This window comes from Vicugna pacos, chromosome 1 (assembly GCF_048564905.1).
Source record: "Vicugna pacos chromosome 1, VicPac4, whole genome shotgun sequence".
Taxonomy (NCBI): Eukaryota; Metazoa; Chordata; class Mammalia; order Artiodactyla; family Camelidae; genus Vicugna; species Vicugna pacos.
The window spans coordinates 42,799,739-42,825,042 of record NC_132987.1 but is presented as its reverse complement, the minus strand read 5'-3'; the positions used below and the strand labels follow the sequence as shown (position 1 = coordinate 42,825,042).

The 25,304-nt window shown below is 42.3% G+C and overlaps 1 protein-coding gene across 4 annotated transcripts in view; it reads left to right on the top strand.

The window, feature by feature from the left end:
* Positions 1–25,304, top strand: part of TNIK (TRAF2 and NCK interacting kinase) — a 357,941-nt gene that overhangs the window by 156,776 nt on the left and 175,861 nt on the right. The gene's annotated exons all lie outside the window — the stretch shown is intronic.

Sequence of the window (25,304 nt, the reverse complement as noted above, 5' to 3'; positions counted from 1 at the left end):
ATACAATGGGGAAAGGACACTCTCTTCAATAAATGGTGTTGGGAAAACTGGACCTCAACATAATTAAGGTCATATATGTCAGGCCTACAAATAACATCAGACTCAGTGGTGAAAAGCAGAAAGCTTTTCCTCTAAGATCAGGAACAAGACACGGATGCCTACTCTTACCATTTTTATCTGCTCAGTCTTGCCACATGCAAAAGAATGAGACTGGACCACTGTCTCACACCATATACAAAAATTCACTCAAAATGGATTAATGAAACTATAAAACTTCTAGAAGAAAGCATAAGCAGTAAGCTCTTTGACGTCGTTCTTGGTGATGATTTTTTGGATTTGACACCAAAAGCAAAAGTAAGCAAGTGGGACTACATCAAGCTCAAAAGCTTCTGCACCGTATAGGAAACCATCAACAAAATGAAAAGGCAACCTACTGAATGGTAGGAAATATTTGCAAATCATGTATCTGATAAGGCGTTAATATCTAGAACATATAAAGAACTCATGCAACACAACAACAACAACAAAAAAAAAACAACCCCATTTAAAAATGGGCAGAGGATCTGCACTGGCAGTTTTCCTAAGAATGTGTACGGATGGCCAATAGGTACATGAAAAGATGCTCAAAATTCCTAACCATCAAGGAAGTTCAAATCAAAAACACAGTGAGGTATTACCTCACACCTGTTAGAATGGCTAACATCAAAAATACAAGAAATAACCAGTGTTGGTGAGGATGTGGTGAAAAAGGAACCCTTGTGCACTACTGGGAATGTAAATTGGTGTAGTTACTGTGGAAAACAGTATGGAGGCGCCTCAAAAAATTAAAAATAGAACTACCAATAATTTCACTTCTGAGTATTAATCCAAAGAAAAGGAAAGCACTAACTCAAAAAGATGTATGTATCTCCATGTACTTACAATAGCCAAGACATGGAAAAAACCTAAGTGTCCATCATTGGATGACTGGACAAAATTGTTGAACATGTATACAATGAAGTACTATTCAACCGTAAAAATGCCATTTTCAACAACATGGATGGACCCAGAGGGCATTATGCTAAGAGAAATGTCAGAGAAAGATAAATACTGTAAGATCTCATGTATATGTGGAATCTAAAAAAACCCCCAAAAAACGAAAAAGAAAACAAGATCATAGATACAGAGAACAGACTGGTGGTTGCTAGGGGCAGGGAACTGAGGGTGGACAAAATGGGTGAAAGGGGTCTAAATGTACAAACCTTGATTATAAAATAAGTATGTCATGGGGATGTAATCTACAGCATGGCAACTATAGTTAATAATACTGTATTGGATATTTGAAAGTTGCTAAGAGAGTAGATCTTAATGTTCTCATGACAAGAAAAAAATTCTGCAATTATATATGGTGACAGATGTTAACTAGACTTATCATGGTGATCATTTCAGTATATACAAATATTGAATTACTATATTGTATATCTGTACAACATTTTATGTGAATTATACCTATAAAAATGCCAGTACACATATAAAAGCAACAATTTTCTACTTACCACCTCCTAGACTTACTCCCTAATATAACTGCTTATTTCTCTTTTGGCTATTTTTTCTGGATATTGCCTTCAAATCTCAATATAAAGGCTTTTATTGTTTCCTGTTTTATTAGTTTTAGACATCTGTTGACTTCTGCTAAGATAGATGAGAATTTGGTTCACTGGTATTCTCATGTGCCCATTCCTCCATACGTGCAATATAATTTTTTTGTTTCTCTACTTGTTACTGAAATAAATATTCATAAGTAAGTTCCTTTCTTAACTGTACTTGATGAATTTTCACTAACAGACAGCATTGTTTAGATTCCCTATTTTGTAAAATTAGGACTTTATGTCTCCTGCATTCTTCACCTCTTTTTACTTTTATGGAACAAGGCTCACAGTATTTCATTTCTATAGTTTTCTATTTTCATGGAATTTCCAAATGCTCTTTCCCCTGCTCTCTTGGCTGCTTAATCACAACTTCAGTTTTTGAAACCCCCACGTCAGAGTTTACTTCTGTGCCGTTTCCCCAGGTCCTTCTCCCCAGGGTCCTCCATCGCTCTGCCCTCTAGGCCTGCCACTCACCTGTCCTTTGGGCATGTCCTGCTTCTGATGCACAGGTTCTCCCAGATCGTCCGTCCAGTGTTTGCTCAAGGGCCACCCCTTCATTTTGATTGCACATCTCTTCACTTCTCTTTCTACAAAAGGATGTAAAGGGATTAACTCTGTGTTTGAATGTTTGAAGGTGTTTTTATTCTCTTCTCATATTGGATCTGATTAGGATGAATCTAGAAATCTGAGATGAAAGTTACGTTCCTTTGCCTCCATTCTTGGAGTTGGGAGGGTGAGTTGTGAGAAAGGGGTAGAAGGAAAGGGTGACTTTTCAGTGGGAGTTTCATGTGTCTTCAGTCTTCAGGCTCCTAAAAAGTCTAGTCCCTATTCCTCTCTATTTCTCTTCCTTTGTAGAGGACCAGTTTCCCTCTTTTCTTCTTTTCATATGAAAGCACATTGTGTGAATACACCAAATTCTAAAATTAAGTCATAATTTTCTGAGAAATGAGAATATTTGCTGATTCATCTTCTATTTAATTTTTAAAGTCATTTTCAATTACAGAATTTTTTTCTTGTTTGCTTATTCTTTTCCCATAGCATTCTCTTCTTGTTTTATGGATGTATTTTCTTGACTCTCATTGGGATATTTGAGGTTCTTTTCTACTGCCTGTTTTATTTGTATTTCCTTCAAGACTGTCTTTCTCCCAGTTATTTATCTTGCTGGTGCTCTTCTATGTTGAAGGTTTTGCTCATTTGTCATGTTTATCCATTCATAATGAAGAGTGAGGCCGTTAACCAGCTGCTTTGTGATTCTTTATGTTGGCTTTATAAAATGGAGTCTTTTTCTCTTAGCCGTTCCAATTTCTTTATAGAAGATTGCTACAAATTTCTTTTTCAGGGGGTTGGGGAGCAGGGCAGGGTCTGGTGCGATGGAGAGGGAGGAGGGAGGGAGATGAGAGAGAGAATGTTAGTTGGCAGGATGGAGGGACACATGGTAGGGGTAAGTGACTGGTTGTTGCACATACAGGCTTTCAAATAATTTTTTCTTTTTTCTGCCCCATGTCTCACCCTCATCCTTCGTCCTACAAGGAATCGCAAGTGTCGCCAAATTCCGCAAGATCAGCCGGGTCGTTTCTGTGGATTCCTCACTGTGGCCTGTTCTGCCGACTTTCAGTATCATCAGTCTTCCACCTTCTTTCTAATGTTTGAATCTCTTACCTTCTCAGGGCCCTTTGCATTTAAAAAAAGGTTGTGGATTTATGTCATTTTAAATCTTTCAACTCCCATTTTAGTGGGGTTGATGGAGGGAGAGAAAATCAACTTGGGTGGTTAATCAGAAGCTGCAGTATTGTTTCCTGCACCTGTATTTTGAATTACTGTTAGACAATATTTTATTCTACTGTCCACTTAATGTCTGTATATGGATTATCCTGCCAACCTGGCCTTCATGTGTGTGAGAGTTAACTGAAATTCAAGATTCTAGGACCATATTTCTATCCTACATTCTACTCCTACTACTCCCGTCGTCTTAATCCCTCCTCTTATCTTGTGTGATGTTTGGCAGAAACTCAGGGAGCTGGAGGGGCTGCTCCTTATTCATTAGACAACCGAAAGCTGTCAGCCGCTTCTGAGGTGATTTTTGCTCCTTCCTTGTCCCCAGTCCCTACAAGCAACCTGAGAAGGAGACTCAGTTTATCCATAGCTTTGATAATAAGGTGTATTTCGATGATTTAGTCGCCCACACATGATTGTGTCTTGCTTTGTGGTCCTGAAAATTCCTAACATCCCAAATTAACTCTGGAGAACTACAAAAAATTGGAATGAGGATGTCCACGTGTCCTCTGTGCCCTTCCCTCCCCTAAGGCTTTCCCCGGCTTGCTGACGGATGTTCACTGGCTGCTCTCCCCTGGGATGCAGGGCTCTGGGCTGCTCATTTCACCTTAAACACAGAACAAGGCACTGTTGAAAACAGAGGCTGCTACCTCACTTCCTCTCCCCTACTTCTTGCCCTGTCATCATGAATATGCATGTTTGTGTTCTGTGAGGTGAGGGAGAGAAATCAGGGGTCTGGGGTGTCTGTGCTCAGCTCCTTAGGAAAACAGACCTTATTGATGTTCCAGGCTTTTTCATGAAATTTTAAAGTAAATCAAGCTGCTAATTCACAGATTTTTTCTACTGTAATTTTCCTCCTGAGAAAGTAAAACAATACAAGTAGTTTCTGTGATTCATCGTCAGTTGTCAGACAGTATCTGATGCCAATTTCTATGGGTTCTAGTACATTTTTAGTAAGGAACAAGTTTTGGGGTTTTTTTAAGCAACATATACCCAAGTGGTAAGTTATGAGCTCCTGTGGTAAAAAAAAAGTTATTAAAAAGCTGTAGATTTCTGCTTTTTTATCTGAAGGTGATTTTCCAAGCTGTTCTATAAACTCAGAAATTGTCAGACCCGAGGTTCCCATGAGTCTTCCTAGATGTCATCCTGGTGGTGACATGTCATGTGGGCCTTGAGGCTTCAACTAATTCTACCTGAACCCATTACTCGCTGAGTGTGGGAGTGTGGGCCAGTCCCTTCTCTACATCCACATTCCTTTTTTGGGTGAGTGTCCTTGAAAGCACTGTACATCCTCCCCTTCTTAGTGCTTGTGGATTTTCCAGGAAGCTTATCCAAACTCTGCTATAATCTACTGGACTCCTTTTGACCCATTTTTCTGAATTTTCCAGAGAGAAACACTTCAACAGTTAAATTCAGCAAGTTTTGAGCACTTATAGTGTACAAGATGCTTCAGAGCATACGAAGGAGATTTTTAGGCTTATAATTGAATAATGGGGTTCAGGCAAGTATCTCACACTCAAGGGTAACTCTGAGAGTGAAACTTCATTTGAATTTAATTAATTAAAAATTTAAATTTACTTGTAAGCCAATGTTAGTATTAGCATCATAGGCATCAATTAAATTTTTTTCCTTTGTAATTCAATTTTAACATTATATGCAGTAGGTTGTGGACCACTGCTTTAGGCATATTTCTGGATACAGACATGATTAAGACATGGTCCCTGTTTTCTAAGAACTTTATATATGTATCTAAATAACTAAAGTCAAAATAATTACACAAGTACTTTAATAAAAACAGCCTTTCTGTAAAGAGTGCCTTAAAACTATATGGGAAGTAGAGATTGATTTTGAAAAGGACTTTTATGAAGGAAATGCTATTTGGTTTTGATCTTGAATAAAATTTTAACAGACAGACATGAATGTTTCCAGAATGAAGGCCCAGTTTGAGCTCAAGCTAGGAGACAGGAAATACAGGGTGAGTTAGGGGTGTATGAAGGGGAGGTCCTGGGAAACGACATTGAAAAAGTAAGTTAAGGTCTTGTTGTAAAGGAGTCTTAGTACCAGGCAAGGGAGCTTGAACTTGATGTTGATAATCTGAGGGAAACCAATAATTGTTTTCTTTTTCCAAACAATAATCAGATTGGCTCTTAGATTATTCAGGTGATAGTGTAAGAGGATGAAGGAGGAAGGCAAATTACAAGAAAAGTGCAAGTGATGTGTAAATGACACAACTATTGGTTTGCAACACAAGTGGGGATGGTGTACATTTCGAAGCAGAATTGTTACAGGACTTGAAGACAGGTTTTGAACCCAAACACAGGGTGAGGATAAGGTTGTCCTTAAGGGAGGGCAGAATCCAACCCCTCCCTCTCGCCTGCAGTGTGTCTTGATCTTGTATCAGGCGCTGTGCTCAGAGGCTGTGGGGGAAGTGAGAAGTAGTCCCTGAATCTGGCTCAGCAGGGGAGGCAGAAAGGTACACAAATGAGCTTTGTATTAAGAACAGTTAGAAGCTCCAGCTGTGGGAATGAAATAGCAGGAACAATGATGCCTGCTACTCAAAATCCATCTGTGAATGTGCCATTCTCTGTTGAAATCCTTTTATACCTATCAACTCATTGAACCTTCCCGACAGCCCTATGAAGCAGGAACTTTTATGATTCCTATTAAGTAGATGAAGAAACTGAGGCACTGAGCATTGGTAGAGACAGGACTCAAACCCGACTCCACGCTCCTGGGTTCAAACCCCAAAGGCAGGATTGTAACCACTACAGCCTGCCTGGAGAGAGTCTGGGTCATAGGCAGCTGTAAGAGGAGCCAGCAGAGTTGGGGACGGGTAGTTCAGGAAGTGAAATGAACACACGAAAAGGCATAGAGAGAATTCAGGGAAGAGGTTGGAGATTAGAGATGAGTTTTATTTGGGGCATCGATTGACTGCTGCTGTGATATTTAGGTGGGGATTTCTCACTAAGGAGATGGGTGTTTTTGGAGAAGTTAGCAGGCAGTTTCTCTTTGGCTCCTTTCCTGTCCATGTTGGCAGACGTTCTCCAGTGCATTTCATATATATTTCATCTCTGTGTGAGCAGGGAAGTGGATCTCAAGGAGGAAGCTGTAGTATACCTTCTTGATCTTTCCTAAGGGGTTCAATTGTTCATTGAGAATCGACTCCAATTTAGTAATCAGACAGTATTTTCAGTAACAGTGGATGCTGTGGGAGTACTGCTGTGACCCACTCACCCCAACCACTGAAAAATTCACAATTTGGTGGGTGTCCAGCCCAACTGTGACAATACCTGAGTAGGTCCTTCCAAACTTGGAAAGGTGGGGTTAGCTAAAAAAAATTATCTTCCCAGTTTCCACTCAGTTTCTAGGCAGGAATTGAACTGCTTAACGTGAGTGTGAATGTGAGTGTGTGCACGTGTGAATACGTGTATGTTTGTGAGAGTATTTTCTATTGAGGTGTAGGAATCAATGTAGATGATTGATCTCATGGATAAAGGAGATATGAAAATCCTTCTAGATACTCAATGTTTCTGAAGTTCTTTGAGACATAGGAAACAAATGAAAATCTTTGTGGCCCCTGGCTTAGAACAGCTGCTTTAACTACCCCTCCCTTAAAATGTTTTCACTCTGATCTTAATACAAGAGTAAGAAAAAATCATTTCAGCAGTGATTGTCATATATACCACCTCCTCATTGAAGACAGAGGAAAATGGGACTCCAGTCTCCCTAACATAGGCCATTTCAGTGGTCTTTCATGTCGGAACTTATAAAAGAACACCAGCTGAGGCTGTGGTCTGTGGAGTCACTCTTCCCTAGCAAGAAAGAAATCACATTTTCAGATAACCAAAAAAAAAAAAAGTCACTATTGTATTCATGGGTCTGTTTTAAGTGGTACCACTGAATTAAAGCTGTCCAAGGAAATTAAATAGTGGAGCGGGGAAGGGGGCATTGTGTGATGTATGTTCACTGAAATACTAAACACTCCAGTATAACATCAGTATATAATTTGTATGGTTGCAAATATTATTGGCATAAATAATTCATGCTGTTGCTTTTTATTCACTTGATTAACAGCGTCTTTGTCATTTTTATCAGTCATGATGCCATTGCAATCTTGCACATTGTGTTTAAAGAATACTTGGGGAAATGTTTCAACTGTGTGTCTGGATGGCATAATGTATTTATTCATTTAGGCAGATGAAATGAAATAGAGAGTGTTTAATATGCATGTCTGCATTACACTAGACATTCTCTAAATAAATTACAGGCAATATTACTTTCATTGTGAGAAAAATTATAGTGTGATTTTTTTCAAGAAGCCAAACACAGCCATTTTGTATTTTTAATTACAATTTTTTGAAGCTTTTCAAATAAGCTTTGAATAATCCAGAAAATTTTTGTATTGAGACGTCAATAGGAAACCTTTGGTAACTTGAGTGAGCTGTATCAAATGTGAGTTGAATTACTCTGGAAAAATGTAAAATAGATTTTCTACTCATGGAGTGACGATGCTTCTGGAAAGTGGACACTGCTGTGCCATCCCCGTGCCACTGTATTTGCAGTGCTCCACGAAGCCACCGTAGTTTTGGCCACTGAAGTGAGTTTTATCCCCTTTCCTATTCTCTTCTAGTCCTCTCTCCAGCTCTCTGGAGCTTTGATCGTCAGCCTGTCCAGTGTCTCCTCTTACGGCATACCACCCAGGTCTTCTCACTGCCCTTACCTTCCCCTCATCTTCGCCCAAAAGAAAACTTCAGTTCCTTCCCACAGCTGGTCTCTGCTTAAGGTTAGATCTCATGAGGTGACTGAGGTAACTGGTGTTCAGGTTTGGACGATTGGTGTCCAAGAAAACCAGAACTGGATAGGAGTGAAAGCACCAGAATCAGATTATATTTAAGACGACTGCAGTAGGGAAAAGAGACCTCAGTACAGAACAGGGCTCAACTCCAAGTACTGCAAGAACAAGTGGGGATTTACAGCCAAGGGGCAGGGTAGGGGGTCTCTGGATGGAAATTTACTCAGAGGGTAGGGTGAGTCTTGCTAATTTGACCTAACAAGATTCTTGCTGAGGGCAGTCCAGGGTCATCAGTTATTTATTACCTGGGGGACAGTGTGGGGTTGAGGAAGGTGATCAGATACCGAGGGTTGGGTATTCTGGCTAAACCACCTGAAGAATTCTTGCTAAAATTGGGCAATGTAAAGATGGACATGAAAGTCCAAAAGTTAAGAGTTAGTTGGAAAAAGTTACAGAAGAGCTGGACTGAAGTTTAGTCAAGGAGAGACTTGTCATCACTGGTAAGCATATTATTTTCTGAGGAGGAATTGTTTATGAAATGAGGAGCAAATCAACTCCAAATCAGGGTCAAGTTTAGACAGTCTTCTGAGAGGACTCTTCCAAGTACAGTCCTGACTATTACTGTGCAGTGGGAGAGTCCCGTTAGGTTCTTCTGATGAAGAGGGAAGGTGAGCTGAGGGTTCAGGGCCATTGTCAAGGTTGGGAGTTGGCAGGGACTGGAAGTGTGGTCTGTGACTCTCTTGCACACTGTGGAATCCTCAACCCCCAGGGACAAATAGGGAGAGCTCAGTCAACTCATTAGTACTATGAGTGAATTTCACAGGTCAGGAAACTGGCACATAAAGAGGTTGGAGAACTTTGCTCTGTTCTTTCACACATTTCAGCTTTATGGAAAATTACCTTTATTTTTCCTGCCCTATCCAAAAGTTATGGTGACTAGCTAATTGTTAGTACTCTCCTCATGGACAGCACTGTTATTGAGAGGAGGGGATAACAGTTACCTCAGTTCTTAGTCACCTGAAAAAAAACGAACTTTTAACAAGAGACAGAAAGCATGATATAAACAGAAGATTTTATCTGTAAAGTAAAAAGATATTAAAATATAGTGCACCCCCCAGAATTGGGGGCAGGCCAACCCAAGAGAGGGAAAATGGTGCTGCTGCTTTGTTTTTCCTGTTCTTATATCCTGGCTTAGGGAACGTTTTCATGATTGATTGATTGATTGATTGATTGATGGCTCAGTTCCTTGTGCTCAGGTCCCACCATCTCTTTTGCGTGTGTTCTTACCCATGATGCACATAGAGAAACCTCCGGGGGTGGGGGCCTTAAACTGTGATGTTAATTACATTATAATCCACATTGGGTCAAGTTAAGCTGGGTTCTTCTCTCTACTGTGCAGCCTCAGTGTTCAGTCCTAGCCAGTTTCTTTGCTGGCCCTCATTTATAGAAAATGAAGGTTTTTGGAACCCCTTATCCTGAGCGCAGGTGTACTGTTATTTTCTGGGTTGCTCCCTCTCCCTTCCTTTCCCCTTGCCGGGTGCTCATTTCTATCTAACTACCTAACAGCACTGTAATTCATCCATATGAGGAGATAGGTCGATTGTCATGTATTTAGTCTCTGGAACCAGAAGGGTGAAGACAAAGCATTTGACTGTCACACTCGTATAGTGTAGTCCAGAGACTTGCCTTGAAGGGAACATGTTTTGGTCTCATGACCATCTCCCATGCCTGGGACACTCTGGTTGTGAACATGTAGCCAGTGGAGAAGGGATATATTAGACCTGGGAGTACCTGAGTTCTGATTTCAGACTCCTGTTAGCCCTGTCATGCTCCTTTTCTAAACTAAGTGCACTCCCTTTACTGGATCTTATTTCACACTGAAAGAGGTCGGCCCCTCATTTTCTCTAGGAATCTGCTGAGCCAGGAATCCTTTGGTACTGTATTGAACCAAGCCAGGTTGCAGAGAGCACCCTTCACCAGCAGCCTTGGCTGGCTCTCTGAGAATCTTTTGGATCTTCTCAGCACAATGTCAATTCTATAATTACCAACTCTCACACAGTGAGTCATCCCTGCCACAGAGAGTGAATACCACTATAACACCAAGATGGTTTGATCACAAGCTTTCCTTTAATTTACACCCTGAATAATACTTTTCCCTACTAATCTTCAAAAATGAAAAAATAAAGTTACATCCCAAGAAATATAACATGGACTTATCTCTGCCAGCTTCTTATCACTAGAAAAAAGTCTAGTAAAGCTGAAAATGCCATTTGCCGTGTCTAAGCTTGTCATTATAAGAGAGGCATTTTAAACGGCAATCTGAGAGTGAAATGTTTTTGGATTTTACACTGGCCAGGCTGTTCAGAACAGACTCTGAGTGAGAATAGTCAAATATGATAATCATCTGCTTTGGAGAACAGAAGGAAGCCCGTTTCACTTGGGCTGGACTGATTTTTCAACTTGGAAGACAGTGGCTTCTGGTTTCTCAAAGGCCAAAGGAAGGAAGTGTTTTCAAGGCATTCTCTCATTTTTTTTAGGTTGTTTTTTCCAAATTTCTATTTAATTCCCTTTGTGTAAAATATACTCTTTTCCAGCTAAGACCCAAGCTTTCCCATGTAAGCATCCAGATTTCACAACTCAGTTGGATTAGACACTTGGCAAATCTCAAAGTGTGGTAGAGCAGGGGGCTGCATTCTAAATTAGCAGGAGGACAGAATAATGAGGGCTGAGAACCCCAAGCAGGCATTTCAAATAAAGAGGAGCTCGGCCCTGTTCTGTGTGCTTGGGTGACAGCTGTGGGTGCAACCTTAGTGAAACTCCTTCTTCCCTCCGGTGGGAGAAGATGGAAGGAAACGAGAGGGGGAGATGCTTCCAGAAACTTGTTTGTTGTTGTTTGATGTTCCCAAGGATTAGATCCTAATGTAGGCTTTTTCAGAATTTCAAAATATTTATGAATATCTCCTGAGCAGTTATGCCCTAGGTGGGCAGGGGCGGGGGAAGTGGTGAAATGACAATTCCTAGAGACTTCAGCTGCTTGCATTATTTTTGTAAAATTCACTTTGTAAAATTCATGTCCGCCATTCTTTGTCAACAATGATCTGATTTGTGGAATAGGAACCCCCTTCTTTGCCTCCTTCCTTCCTTCCCCTTTCCTTTTTCCTTCCTGGCCTCATCCCCGCTTCTTCCCTTCCTTCCTTTTTCCCTCTCAACTCTGACGGCTCTCTGGGCTCCTGCCCCATTTGCACCTGCCCCCTTTTGATTCTAGAGTGCATGTGGAGGGATGCTGAACCAGGAGGTATGTTAAATTCGAGCTACCATGCAGGCCGGCTGCCTCTGGAGGCCCCCAGGAACCGAGGGGTTACTGAACAGGCAACGGTAGATCCTTATCTGATAGTTCTTGCCTTTTTCAAGACTTTACAAAGGAAAAAACATAGTACTTTAAAGCAAAACATTAGTGATTGAGGCCAATCTTTCTTAGGACTTAACCACTGTCCAGTCTCTTTTTAAGGCCCTCCTTTCTTCCTGTGTTCCTGTTGGCTTTGATTAAATTAACGTTGGCTTGTTGAGTTGGTGTAGCATTCACAAATGAATCACCTTATGAGGGTGATTTTAATTACCATTTTCCTGCAACCTTTAGCCATTCTTGCATATGTGTTTGGTGGGGAGCGTCTGGTTGAATTGCAAATGCAAAGAAATTAAACACTTGAAGAGTGGCCTTCTTCCAATTTTTTTTTTCACCAGACAGTTTTGCAATCTGTCTCTACCAGGACGAATGCAGGTCTGAAACCACAACCATTCACGGAAGTACCTGTTGTGATATTAAAAACAAAAGACTTAAGTTCAACTAAGGAAGCTCTTCTGGCCTGTGGCTTTTCTGAAAAGAAGTCAGTGTCAGCTTTAAAAACGAGCATGCACACATCTGATACTTCTCGGCTAGAAATCCTACCCAACTTGGTCCTAAGTCACAATTCTTCCAGATTTTCTTTTATTATTTGAAATATTTTCAGTATTTGATGATTTAAATGGCAAGCAGCTGTCTAATTTTCTTGGATTCTGTCATTTGCCAGCTTTCTCTTTTGAGAATACACTTCATGCACCATATTCTGCTACTTGGTGCCCACATTTGGGAAGAACTGGGGTTCACTTGCACGCTCTCATGTGACAGCAGCAGGAACCTCACTTCCTCTAGTGAATGTTTGAAGGCACGTATTTTGTGTGCCCTGCCACGCTAAGCACCGACAAGGTTCCTGTCCTCAACGGAGCTCACGGCCGAGGTGTTTAGGAAGGAAACAGTGACTGTCCTCAGCAGTTGGTGGCCTCTAGGGTCTCAGTCCACAGCCTCTGAAGGGAACACCACCCCGCCCCCTGCCGCAACCCCCCCAAATGCATCTCCGTTCTCTCTTTGGCAGAGGTCTGAATGCTGTGCATGAGCGGGAGGACCATTCCACAGCATTTCTGGGCCAGTTTCCTCACCTGTAAACTAAATTGACCTACATTTGCCTCTTAGAGCACCTTAATCTCTAAAATATGGGGCCGGAGCTTCATGCCTCTGTGTACGCAATTGTATTTTAAGCTGTGCTCATTCGTTTTTCCCTCAGGGTAAACTAGCGTGTGGGATCTCCATCCCATTTGAGAGCTCCCTGAGGTGAGACTGGCATAGGGGATGGAAAGCCTGAGGGAAGCAGGGATGAAGGGCCTTGCTGTGGGGGAAGGAAGAATACAGACAAACTTCCTTCTGTTTCACAGTCCTCCTGAGTGCTAAGAAGAGTTCCCAAACTCCTAGCATGTCTCAGGTGACCTGGGCCTGGCTTTCGCCTCTCCAGCTTCAGAGCTCCCTGCCTCACACCCAACATCCCGCCTGACTTAAGCATTGTCTTCCCACAATGCACCAGGCCTCCTCGAGCCCGTCATATCAGGCGCTTCTACTTCAAGACTCACCTGAAGGGCTGCCTCCATCAGGAAGCCCTCCCTGCCCTACTTGCTCCAGGCCAGGGTAAGAACCCCTCATCTAGCCTCTCATAATCCTTCATGCTTTCTTCTAATAATGGCTCCTGTCAGAAGTAGAGCAACATCTTTTTACTGCTCTGTGGCTTTCACTGAACTGTTCACTCCCCAAGGAAAGGAACTGTGCTTGAGTACATCACTGCCTGCCAAACACTAGGTACTCCATACATATTTGTTGAAGGGAAAAATGAAGGAGTGGAGGTTTAAAAAAAAATAACGTCATTGAAATTATTGATTTCTGAAATTATTTTTACATCATTGAAATTTGAAAGCCTCAGTCCTTATTTTCTCCTCAAAAGTATTTCTCTCTATAAACAGAAATGCTGTCTGGTACAGTCAGTACTTTATATCTGTCCTAACTGAGGCCCTTCCTTAATGATACTCTAATTTTTGATTCAATCCAAAAATTAAAATTTGAAAGCCTTTAGGCATACAAGTCTCAATCTGCATTCCCCCTGTGAACAGAAACCTCATTGAATCTCTGGTCAGCTGCCAGGGTTGTTACAGGGAACATCACGTACATCAGCACTGGCTCTACTACCTGGAGCAGTGCTCCGTGTCTCCCTAAGAATCCTACACTTCTCTGAGCCAGAAAGGACTTTAAGACTCATGTGACCCAACTCACTGGTTTTTAAGTCTGGGAATGGCGTGGTGACTTTGCAAGGTGACAGAGGTTATGAATTGGAAGGCTTTCAGCTTGTCTGTAGGCTGGCTTACCTGGAGGCTCAACGTGACTGTTGAAAGTCCATGAGTCAGATGCAGGTGTGATGCCATCCATAACCTAAGAGGGGCTGTTTCGTCCTATGGGTGTTGCATCAGCAAGGAGACTTTTCCCAGAAGGCCTCCAGTGGATTTTGCTTCCTATCTCATTGGCCAGAAGAGGTCACACCCACTCCTAAGCCAGTCAGTTGCAAGAAGGCTAGGATTATCAAGATAGGTCAGGATTCATGCCTGAACTTGGAGTAGTGTCGTTTCCTTGAGGGGTGGACACTATAACAAAAATGGGGTTCCCTTATCCAGAAAGTAGGGCAGAGTAATCTGTTTTTGGTAGACAACTGACTGGTAGCAGACCTGGCACTTGCCTTCCTTTGTTCCGCATAGATGTGTTAGTGTAATTGCTTACCACAGGGCTTCCACCACAGGGCTTCCACCACCGGGCCTGGCAGATGCTACTCCTCTTGGAAGGCCAGGTGGACTCCCTTCAAGGTCAGGAGTGAGTGGCTTCCTTTCTCTCCTGCTGAGTCTGCCTGGAGTGCTTCAGAGAAGTTGCTTCCAGACATTGATCTCTCATCTTACAGAGTATTTTTTAAGAGTTGTGTTAGTTACAGTCTCTGGTGGGGGGTCAAGCAGATAAACTGAGCTGTGGAATGCGAGCTTTTGTTCTTTCCGTTGAAGTCCAGATGAACGTGATGAGGAGTGGCGTTCAGGCTCGTTTCAGAGAGAAGGTAGGATGCGGTGGGATGGGAGGGGGACATGAACAAGACTGGCAGAAGCTGAATCTGGCTGTTTTATTTAAAGATCAGTGAAATCAAACAGAGCAGTTTTTACAAACAGACCTAAGGAAAAGTGAGTCTCTGGGTCGGTCTACCCTTGCTCTAGGATGTTTAATCAGGGCAGTTGTGACAAATCCCTCCAAGAGGTCTATGGTGAACAGCATTGGGCCATGCTCTCAGTGCCCCCAGAATGGTCTACCATTGACCCCACTGCTAGGTTACGATTGAAAAGTTTATAAACAGAAGTATTCATGTTTTATTCCAGTTATTCATACTGTGTTATCCAAGAATCAGCTCAAATCTCACCTCTTCAGAGAGACTTTTTATACCCAAACCAGTCTTAAGTTGTGTGTCCCTTCCCTCCAAACCACCTTGCCTCTGTGCCCTATTTTATTTTCTGAATACCACAGATGTTGATCTGGAATGACCTTTTATGTATTTACTTGTTCAATTTTATTAGAATGAGGACTTTGTCTGTCTAACCTATTGCTGTAGCCCCGGCACCTAGAACAGTGACCCGTAGGCTAGATGCTCAGTTGATTAGATGAGTCATACTATATACAAGGAAGACAGGAAATTAAAGTAGGTTTCTTTACCTTTGGTATTATAACATGGCCATTTGGCTTGATTTTCATGAAAGTGACACTCATTTCCCCATCTACCCAACAAACATTTCTTGATTACTAACCAGGAGTATTCATGTTTTATTACAGGAACTAATCATTGTGCTGGGGCCCCTGTTTGAAAGTAGACTGACGTTTAGTGGTCGAGATAGACATTTACATGTGAATGTGCAGATATCATGGTTAAACTTATATACAAGGAGGAAACCATTGATTCTGCCTGGGAAGAAACTGGTATACAGAAAATAATGCTTGGGCTGGATCATGAAATACATGTCTGTTTACCAAGCAAAAAAAGGAAGTGCAGTCCTGGTGAGGAAATCAGCACGAGCAAAGGAGTAAAGATGTGGTGTCGCCTGGAAGGGTGGGAGAAATGCTGTCGTCCCAAATGGCCAGAGAAGAGCCTCCTAAGGGTGAAGGGGAGGAGAGGGGACATGGTACCAAAGCTGAGATGTGAGAGCCAGACAAAGGCCCTATGGGCAAAGCTTTGTATATTATACTAAGGATTTTGACTTCAATCCATAAAATACATCTGAATGGAATATGAAGAGCTATCAAATTTTAAACTAGGCAATATAGCTATCAGTGTTGTGTCTTGAGACATCATTTATGAAAACATACTGGTTAGATAAGAGTAGAGCCGGCTTGATTTATGGCTTCTCACACAGCCCTGTGCTGATTCATGGGCCACCATCTCTCTGGTAGGTCATCTCTAGCAGCAACCGTCTTTCTCTTTTCTTTTCCTTTTAAAATCAGTGCCTTTGATGAAGACATGGAAGCCCTAAATATGGAATTTAATGACGACACAAAAGTGGGGATCACTAATCTATGGGTTGATAAAATAAAGATGATCTTAGTGAAGTCGAGGTACTGTGAATCGGGGTGATTTTGTATAGGGACAAGTGAAATCAACTGAGCAAGTCAGGAGAGGGAGAAGAGACAGCCTTACAACCAACACTGCTGGAAAAATGCCTAGGTGTCACCCAGGTCAGGGGAGTGAACAGCTTTGCCCAGCACTAAGGTTATATTTGGGTCTCAAAATCTTAGCAGGGATATTGACTATGTGGGAGTACTTCCAGTGGAGGAAACAAGCCAAAATTGTGAAGTGTCTGGGATTCATATGATATACAATAAGAAATAAAGAAATAAGATAAATAAATAAATGAACAAGAAATCCATAGTCATAGAAACTAAGGATAATTATTTGGGAAAAAATAGCGTATCTGAAACATGAGAGCAATCTCTGAAATGTTTGAAAGACTGTCATGGATGAGAGAGGTTGGGAAAGGGTTAGGATGACTCAGTGAGTCAACAGAAATGCACTGAGCATCCGCTGTGGGTCCCGTATTCTACTGTGGAGTCTGGTGAGAGTCGTTCCCTGTTGTTAAGGTGCCCTGCGTCTCTTGGTGTTTGTTGGACGTATGTCAGTGTGTTGCAGTGCCTGATGAATAGAAGGAGGTAAGAAAGAGGAGAGTGGACAAATTTTAGGGGTATATTGTAAAAGACCCCTCATGTCACGATGAGGTGTTATCCCAAATGTCTTACCTATGCTGGGTTTGATAAACTGTTTCCTTTGTATGTTCGAAATATAGGGAACATAATCCTAATTCTGAGTCTCTATGTAAGGTTGGAAATGGTGATGAAGGAAATATTATTTATGGTATAAGATCTTATTAGCATTTCCTACAGAGATGAGATTGTATATTAGATATTTATCAAGTCCTATATGATTGATATGCAAGAAATTATATGAAAATCTTCATCAATTTTGAGTGTTGACTTGAGAAGAGCTACATTTATTTACTATTGAAATGTTGAATACCTCCAACATGGGTATGCTTATTTGCATGTAATGAGTTAAGAAAAAGAATTCATTTACTTTAAAGTAGTTGGGCTATGTGAATAATATTTCATGTTTGCATGGAATAACTATCCTCCCCTCATCCCACCTAGAACTTTAAAATGAAAATCCCACAATAGGAACAAATATATAACTATCGGTGGAATTGGCACCCGAAGATAATAAGCAGGTTAACTCCTTTAGCATTTCCCTAAAATGTACCTGTTGCTATTTTGGGTCCCTTATATGCATTCATTTCATGAACATAGAAGCCCTAAGAAATAAGTATGGGTGACGGTCTGAAGCTCATGAAAGTGAAGTAATTCCCCAGAGTTTTATGGCTTAGTAACTAGCAGACCATGGACTTCAGAGACTTTGTCCTTTCCATTGCAAGCAGGAAAGCTTTAGGGATGCAACTGGGATGATCAAGGCTACAACTGGACCTACTGGAGACTCTTGAGGCTTACAGTGTTAGTGAAAACAGTCAGCAGAATTATATTCCAGAATTTTTCCATTATACGTCTAGCTGTCCTTTGAATTAGCACCCTTTCAAAGCAATGAAAAGGTGAGTAGATAGACAGACGACAGGCAAATAGATAGGTTTATGTGCAGATGGACAGACTGGCAGAAAGTTGTAAGTATTAGTAGTCGTGGAATGTTAGCTCAAAGTTAAAGTTATATGTGCTAACTTTCTAAGCTTACTGCTGCCATTGATTCTCTTCAGCATTGGATAGAAGGCAATTTGTGGAAAGGATTTGTAATCTTTCTTGTACATCCTATATTCTTCAGTGAGACTATATTATAAAGATTTTTTTATTTAAATCCATCAGGCTCCTCCCTATCCCTTTTGAACTATGGTAAGTTACAAGGTGGGCTGGTGATCTCCAAGCAAAGTCACTCAGAACGGCAGTGTTGAGGAGAGAGTGGGAAATCCTAGTGATACACCCACTCCCACCGTTACCCGCCCCACCCCCACTAGAGAAAGGGCTTTCACAGCAGTCCTTGTTTAAATCTCACGACGACCAGGAGTGGCCGGGCTTGCCTTTGGTTTGCGAAAACCAAGTAGGCTGTTGAAGGACATGCACTGGTGGCAGAGCAGACGTGGACGGGGGCGCTGAGGTCAGGGGCTTTGCTTGCTCTTCCATCCCGTAATACTCCAGTGGACTGACTGTGTCCTTCTAGCTGCCGAGCCTCCAGCACTTAACATTGTGCCTTGCACACAGTAGGCCTTTGATGGAGAAAGAAAGGAAAGCAGACAAAATCTCTATAAAATATGACTCATAAGCTGTTAAATAATCTAGTATTAGTGGTCTTAGATTTTTATTAAATACCTAATGTAAAATAAACCCTTCATCTAGGAAAAGATTTAAAAATAAGAATGTGCAATATTTCAGCAGTGACCCTAGTTATCCTTAAAGCAGCTGGTTTTGGAAAAACACCTCATTTGACCCAAAGGGATTTTGTAAAGCATTTTCTCCATTAAAGGAAAGGAAAGTTCTATTGAGTTTTTCAAATGCTGTGTGAGCCCATTTGTTTAAACTAAACACTGAACTGTCTTAGATTTTAATGAACCTAACTGAAAATTTAGCTAAAAACAACTCATTGGGAACCAGATGGTGCAGCCGCCATTGTGAGCCGAGCTCAACTCTCTTGTTTTCTGAAGTGCATATCAATTTAGCTCCACAGAACTCACAGGACAAAGATGCTATTAATTCTGGGAGCCTCTGTACCCTCGTCACCCTCTCTACCCTATTTCTGCCAAATCAACACATCCTTCCTCTCTTGGAAATTAATGCTGTCAGTAAAATGTGTGTGTCTTGGGGAGGAGGAAAGAGTGGGAAGGCATGCCAGCTCCCCAGGTTTTCACTCTCTTCTGTGGGTCGAGAGAACCAAGCCCTGCCCTGCAGATGAACACCTCCAGGGCTGCAGTTAACAAGGGCAAAAAGAAAGGTGCAGGGCTCATCAGGAGTGCAAAGCAAGATGTATCTTGACTAGATCTCTCCAAGAACATTGGATGAGGGGTGAGGGCAATGAAACAGGCAAGGACAAGTGTTCGGAACGACGATACTGTGATGTTATAAAGAAGGCCTGGCTAAAAAGTACAAGAAGTGAGTGCTTTTCAGTTGTGGCTACCACTTTTCAGTGTTTGCCTCAATTTCTGCAAATTTTTGACTGCTAGCCATGTGATTAGACAGGTGTTTTGTTTTCTTCCTGCTCTGTCTATATTGCAGCCTACTGGGTTATCCCTTTCCATTTATGGGTACTTAGGTCTTCACAGCATGTGAGGGAAGCAAATTGTGAGGCACAAGAATTTTTCAGCCATCTTTGTTCAAAGGGCTTATTGTTGGAAACTCATCACATCTTCAGTGGTCTTGGTGGGACTCCTGTGCGGGTTAGCTTCTAGGCCACCAGGCAGGGTTTTCAGAGGTGGTTGTCACCTGCCAGTTGACAACTACTAATTCTTCTTTCATCCTAAAACCTAAGGCCTATTCCATTGTCTATGAGATAAGTCTCTAATGGTGGCCCCTGAAAGACTACTATGGCTGCCTCCAACTTAAAGGAGTCAGCACTGTGCCTGAATGTAAGGCCTCATCTAAAACTTATTCCCTAAATCTTTATTAAGCACACACACGTTGTGCCAGGTACACACATACACACATAAAACACATAGTCATTGACTTTGTGTACAAAAGCTGTGCACATGAAAATTACAAACATCGGTCATTACAGTCAGTACCTTATAAGGCTGATGGACTCATGGACGTTTATGGGGAGAAATCAAACTTCAGTGGTGTTTGTGTGTGTGTGTGTGTGTGTGTGTGTGTGTGTGTGCGCATGCGTGCACGCCAGTGTGCGAAAGTGAACTGAGCAGTCCAGGGCGTAGACTGGGATAATCGGTTACTGCATTTGCAGTAAGACCACCGTCATCCAACTGTCTCTGCTTAGATTTCCCGGGGAAAATAAACACAACTCGCACAGTTTCAAAGAGGGCCAGGTGAACAGAAAGCAAACTCCTGGGAACTAGGCTGAAGGGGCAGGAAAGGGGGCCGGACAAGGCATGGTGTCCCTGGGAGAAATGGAGAGAAGCCCTAAATCGGGCTTGGTTTGTAAGAACTTCCCTTTCATCTGCTGTCAGCTGGAACTTGGCCGACCCTCACTGAGAGGAGCCCAAGCTCTCTTTCTTTCCCGGCTCCAGGGCAGCTTGCACCGAGGCTGTAGGCAGCTGTTTTGAGCCCTGGCTCCCTGTTGGCCCGCCTTCCTTTGACTGACAGGGGGCATTGGAAATAGGTGAGGGGAATTAGAAAACAGCCAGAGGGAGAAACAAACGAGTCACCCTCCCATCTCCTAGGATGGCAGTACTGGCTTTGTCTCTCTGAAAGCTGATTTGGGTCAGTTGGGAAATCATTAGTGGGATCGTGTGGCCCTTGAAGCTTCCCTATTTATCAATGCTGAGGGCCGTTTGGAATGTGCATTTCCTTTGTCCTGTTCCTCCACAGTGGTGGGAGTCCTAGATAAAATATTAATCATAAAGTTTTTTTTGTCATTTCCAGTTGCACAGAGATATTAAGAGTTATGGCCACAAAGCCTTGGTACAGCTATATTTTACTGCCCACATGTCCTCCCTGAGATGACACATACGCTTTTCATTTTGCTGCCATTATTCTTCATGAGATCGCGGGGCATCAATCATCTCTGTGGTGGAAAGATGAAGACTAGGGAAAAGAGCGCTGGTCTATAAGCACAGACGATGTGTCTGTCTGCAGTGGTAAGGGACAATCCCCGAATGCGAAAACCAAAAAAAGTCTCTGACTTGTGCCTCTGGAATGAGATTCATCGGCAATGAAACCAGAACCCCAGCCAGCAGTGGGTGATGCAGAGGTGTTTGGAGAACTGTGCTGCTGTCAGCGTAGGTGGAATTCAGTCCCCGCAGGCAGTGTAATGCAGTCACAGAGTCTGGGCTGCGATGAAATGGTAGGGATGCCTGTCCTCCAGAACTCCGCACCAGGTTCGGCTTAGTTGATGGCAAAGATGAATGGGGTGTTATTTTCCCCAAGGTGGGTGCTCTGTGCAAATGGCCTCCACGTCTTTCTCCGTTGCCCATGGGAACCTGGGCTGGGCTTTACAAGCTGCATGGATTCTCAAGTACCTAAGATGCGCAGCTTGCTTTGATTGTCATCTAAGTGTTATTTTCCATTCTCAGAAACCAGATCACAAGGACAGAGTGCTGAAATGAGCATAAACACAATTACATTAGGACTGTGGGGACTGTGGTGATAACAGTAGTCATCATGTTGTGAGTATCTGCTCTGTATTTCACACAGACTGTCTCCCAGCGCCTAGATGAGATGGGAGATGTTATTGTTCTTAGATGAGGAGAACATGGGCCATGTGGCTGGTAGTGATAGAGCTGGGATTTGGATGCCTGCAGTGCTCAGTAAATTTGCACTCCACAAGGTGGACAGGTATATATAAATGGCTTACATTTTTTTTCGTTGAACATGTGGAAGGTGAATTCCTCGTCCTAGAACAGCATACGACCTGGTCCTCCCCGCATACGATTCCCCAGTTCTGCAAACACTCTAGGACCTCCGCAAAGTGCCACACAGTGGCGAGCAGCATCTTCCTTTGAGATGGAGGGCTCCGCCTTCAGGCTTCATTCTTCCCCCGGCCATTTCAGTGCAGCTAGTCATCATGTCAGACCTACTTTAGGGCTAGAATCGATAGTTTCTGGTGGGCTTTTCAAGTTTAAAGAAAGATGGAAAGGATGCCCAGACCCAGGGACGTGGAAGTTATCTCTCAGCAGTGGAGTTAATTTTTTTCCCGATTTTTCACTCCAAACTGAAAATGTGCACAGTCACACAGCCATCCTTGGTGAAGTGCAGAGGACGCTCTCTGCATGAAGGAGGCTGAAGTTATACTGTCCTGCGTGAGCATTTAGTTTATTCTGATCCTTGCCCTCAAACTCCAGTCTTCATATCAGCTAGGTTTCCTCCAGATGCCCTTCTGGTGTCACACGGAAGCCCAGGCATCAACATGGAGATGGTTCAGAATCCATCCATTTCTACTAGTGGGAATAAATGGCTTCTCTTTTGTGTCAGTGGGAAGTAAATCAGATGACCCTTCAGCTGTTCACCTCTTTTAAGTTTTATCTGACCTTGAAGCTTAGCAGAACCTGGTTGGAGGAGAATATAGTATTTCCTGAGGTTTCATGAACTAGCTCCCCACCAGCTCTTTGTCCTTCACGTCTGTGGCTCTTGTTTTTGAGCGTTTGTGAAGGATGGCAGAAGAGCGTTCCCCAAGCCTCTTACTTGGTTAAGAGGCTAGAGTCTCCCCCATGGGGACACCCTGGTGATTTCCCAGCAAAATTCTCTGCCTCCCTCGACTGTAGCACATAAGCTAATTAACCTCTGATAGATTTTTCCTTCTCCTGATTCTAATTCTCAGCTGGTATTTCTCTCGGCCCTGGGCCTTGGGAATTGGAGAGGCATTTGTTAAATTTCTGGCAGCGCAAGGATTTCTAATAGTTTGCTTCCGGTTCTCTTGCATAGTGGAGTAGGAAAAAATAACTGAGGAGGAAAACAAGATTCAGAAACATCCTGATACAGCAGCCACGCTTGAACCAGGCGAGGCAGTGAGGCCGTGGACGCACTTCCTGTTTTACCCTGTGGTGGGGTTATGTTTTCTTTCTTTTTTCCCTGCATGGCAATGTGGGGCATGTCTGCCTTATGGGCGGCACAGAATCCTTTGCTGTCTCTGCCTTTCTGTGGTTCTGTAGAATCACCTTCCTTCTTGTTCCGGCTGGGGAACTGGAGTCCTGCCCCCACCCCACCACCGCCCCCATCAGAACTACCCTGGACCCACTCTGAATAGGAACCGAGGAGACGTGGCAGATTTCAAAACCGTCCAGCACTTAGAAAGAACAGAGCAAACTCGTGCGGTGTTGATGACTTTTCAATGTCCTTTCAACAGAAGGATGTTTCTGAAACACTGAGTGGCAGCCACACCTGCGGTGTCTAAAGGTCCTCGGGGATGTGAACCTCGACACTCGCGGATATGCAGCGACATGAGCTTTGTTCCTTTGGGCCTGTGACATAAATCATCCCTTTGCCCATATTCAGGCTCTTCAGCTTGAATTCATCTCATCTCCTGACTTAGCAGACAACTTTCTATTTACTCTCTGCTGCTTCTGAAGAGGCAATAAGTACTTAGGTACCGGTGAAGACTTTTTGGGGGGAAATTTGCCACTGCAAGATGTTTTAAAAATCTGTTGATGAGCAGGTGATGTCTAGGTGGTGAACAGAAACATAGCTAAAGCTTGCATCCAGAGTTTGCAGAACAAGGAACTTTCAAAATGATTTGTAGTTTGATTCTGAAACTGCTTTGGCTCTACTTGAGCCAAGGAGCATCACTTCTATCCAGACAGCATTTGTCACCCAGACAGCTTTAGAAAAATCTACTGTATTTTCATGGAGAGTAGGGCAGAGAAGCTGAGGGATCTTTTTGGTTTATTTGAACCTGGGATTTTCCATAAACCCAAGGAGGGATTAATAGTGTCTCTGCCCGTATCAGGTGTTGTCAGCCAGATGTTTCTTTCAAGAACTTCGCTCCTTTAATTTCTAAATTGAATTGGCATCAAATAAAACACATTGCAACTTCAAAATCAGCATCAGCCTGGCAGAATGAGATGCAGTTATGAACCAAAATTAGGGGATGAGGCTGAGGTGGGGTGGGAGCTGCAAATTCAAAGCAATCTTCAGGTACGTTAAAATGGCTTTCTCATTTTGAATTTTTGGAAAAGCCATATGATTAATCTACATACTAAACCCCTTTTCATTTTGCTTCTTAGAACACAGTTCCCAAAGCCATTACAGTACTCCAAATGAGAAAACATTTATCTTGCTTGTTTGAAACAGAGAAAAATCATATTTTCTGCAAATAGCATTTCTGTGCTTCTGTGTTGCATATCACTTCTTTCTGATTATGAAATGGAATTAAAACAATGGGTCTCTGTTGTTGTGTTATCTGCCCATAGACTTTATCACAAAATGATGGATTAATGCTATTATAAAGCCAGGGTTTCCATTTAGCCCTTAAATCCTAGTTGGAAAGGGATGGATAGATTTATGTGTCTCTATTGGTCAGCAGTTGAGTCTTCATCCAGTAATAGAAATTTGATTTGTAATAATGTTGCTGTTTGTTTTCCACCAAAAAAAGAAGATTGTGGGTTTATTAATATCAACACTGTGAAAATTCTGGGCGATACTTATATCTAACTTAATTTATTTTGATGATGCATACCCAGAAACTGAATTTACATTTGCAGGGAGTCTGGATTTGTAAGAGGAAGTTGTGAGCAAATATTGAAACCCTAAGAATTGTGTTCTCCTGTAGTCTGGGTAATGCTGAAATTCTGTAGATTAGTTCATCATCCTTTCATCTTGTGGCAGCCTGATAGGGGCAGAGTGTGGGTGGTCTTTGGGGTCATAAGAATTGGAGAATGGGCTTTAGAAAGTCAATTCATCTTTTGAAGACTATTTCGGGGTTTTATTCTATAAAATGCCTTTCATAATGGATAACCAACATTAAGAAGGTCAGTATAAATGAGCTACGGAATGTCTTTGTTATGTCGTTCTGCTAGAAGTTACTATTATTTCTTGCTAAAATGAAGGTATCCTTATGAAAGAGGATGCCTGATGCAGTTACTAGTAATTTGTATTTTGGTGTGAATTGAGGATTTAAGAGCAGATTTTTTTTTTTAACGTAAAGAGAGATTGAGGTGGCTGGTTGTCTGAGCCATGTCCAGATCCTGAAAGCATGAAACATTTTATCACTTTGCCGTTGTGTGTTTTTAAAAAGCAGTCATCTAAACAGCAGAAGGCCAGCTAGTTACACCCTTTGTTCTGTTGAATCCTCTGGAAGTGTTTGTGAGTAAAATAAAGACATTTCCTGCTTTTTTCCAATCTTCAGGAACTAATTTTTAACTGAATTTTGTGGGGTTTGTTCTTTAAGGGAGAGGATGGCTGTCTTCATTGATCAGAGGTCCCTTTGGGGAGGGTGGTGGAGATTTGTCACTTGCCTTTACTCCAGGGTCTTGGTGGCTGTGCCAGCCTAATTTGCTTCCTTGTTGTGACACTTGAGAGAATTTAAAAA